A 913-nucleotide genomic window follows, 5' to 3' on the forward strand; every position below is an offset into this window, starting at 1 on the left:
CGCCGCGCCCCGCCCCGCTCACGGCCCTCGCTAGGCGTCAAGGTCCGCGAGCACGCCGCCGCGCACACGTGATGTCCACGGCCGGGTCCCAGCCGGCGGGGCCTCGGTGATGTACACTGCGACCCTGTAAATGGTGTTTGGGGAGACGTCAGTCCTGGAGTCACCGTCAAACCCCCGGGAGGAGAAAAGGAGCGAGGGCGAAAGTCCCAGAGAGAAGCCTGAGAGCCAGCGGCTTGGTGCGCCCCCCAGCAGGGCCCCACCCCCACCCCCCGCACCGAGGCCACGTCCAGAGTCCCCGCGCCTGCGTACTGTCCTGCTCCCTAGCGGACCCGGGGCGGCCGGAGCGACAGGAGAGTGGTGGGCAGTGAGAGCTGCGACGGCTAGAGGGCGCCCTGGGCGCAGTGCGCGTGGGGGAACAAAGGCGGAGTCGCTCAGCTGTTCTGGAACCCCGTCTTTGTGACCTAGTAGCCAGAGATGCCCACTCCAGAAGCCCACGCACACCGGTAAACGTGTCTGTGCTAAGTCTGTAGCAATATGGTAAAGAATGTTAAATTCCTCGCTGCTGAGGATAAATAGCAGTTGTGCTGATACCATCGACGATTACGGGAGGCTGAAGGAGGAAATCAAAGTGAGCGTACTCTACCTTTCTTCAGCACTTCTTTGAAAATTAGTAAAGCGCTGTAGGTGACGGATTTTATGCTCCTGAACAGACCTGCCTTAATAAATTACGTACCTATGTGTAGTGACTGGAGCATCCAAAACTAGCTAAGGGACTTGTGTAAAGATGGCAGTCACTTACCTCCAGGTGAATTATCATTCCTCTCAATCAAAAGTAACGAACGCTGCGGCCCGTTGGGTGACCACTTGGGAGGCTTTTCAACTCGAAAGTTAGGACTTTGGGCAGTTCCCACAA

This window comes from Pteronotus mesoamericanus, unplaced genomic scaffold, assembly GCF_021234165.1.
Source record: "Pteronotus mesoamericanus isolate MK-2021 breed Mesoamerican mustached bat unplaced genomic scaffold, CSHL_Meso_final contig_94, whole genome shotgun sequence".
NCBI lineage: Eukaryota > Metazoa > Chordata > Mammalia > Chiroptera > Mormoopidae > Pteronotus > Pteronotus mesoamericanus.